Below are 648 nucleotides of genomic sequence, written 5' to 3' on the forward strand. Positions count from 1 at the left end.
GATAGATATATGCACACATATATTTATATATATGTATATATGTGTATGTATAATGTGTGCATATATATATATATATTAGTGTGTGTATATAATATATATGCACGCACACATGCACATGACAGAAAGAATTGTATGTATTTTCTTTAGGCGCGCAGATTTTCGCTATATACACATAGTAAAAGATAGAAACTTGAATGTATATTTTATATCGAGATATAGATATAAATTCATAGGTAGATAGATCTAAATGAATGTATATTTTTATTAAAACTATATATATAATTATATATATTAAAACTATAAAATATACGTTCATAGGTAGATAGATATAAGTAAATGTATATTTTATTAAAACTACACCTATATAGTTTTATAACTCCCCGCCCGGAAAATATTTTTTTAATCCCCCCGATTCTCTCTGTGTTTTTAGCCCGAATTCGTTGACACATTCCCGAGCTGCCCGTGTGCAACTCCAAAAATCTGTTCAAAAAATGAAATGAATCGAAGATAAATTAAAACTACCCCCCTCCCTCCGCGGCTGAGGCCCTGGCGGAGGCGGCTTTCGTTCATCCCGGCCGCGCCGAGCCTGCCCCGTGGAAGCGCTTCGCGCAGCCCGGGTCACACACGGGCAAACTTTACACTCGCGGC

The 648-nt window shown here is 36.1% G+C and overlaps 1 protein-coding gene across 1 annotated transcript in view; it reads left to right on the forward strand.

Annotated features, from left to right (window-relative positions):
- PITX1 (paired like homeodomain 1) overlaps positions 1 to 648 on the forward strand; it is a 15,025-nt gene that overhangs the window by 6,297 nt on the left and 8,080 nt on the right. The gene's annotated exons all lie outside the window — the stretch shown is intronic.

Source organism: Gavialis gangeticus, unplaced genomic scaffold (genome assembly GCF_001723915.1).
Source record: "Gavialis gangeticus isolate Ggan-Ray unplaced genomic scaffold, GavGan_comp1, whole genome shotgun sequence".
In the NCBI taxonomy this organism is placed as follows: domain Eukaryota; kingdom Metazoa; phylum Chordata; order Crocodylia; family Gavialidae; genus Gavialis; species Gavialis gangeticus.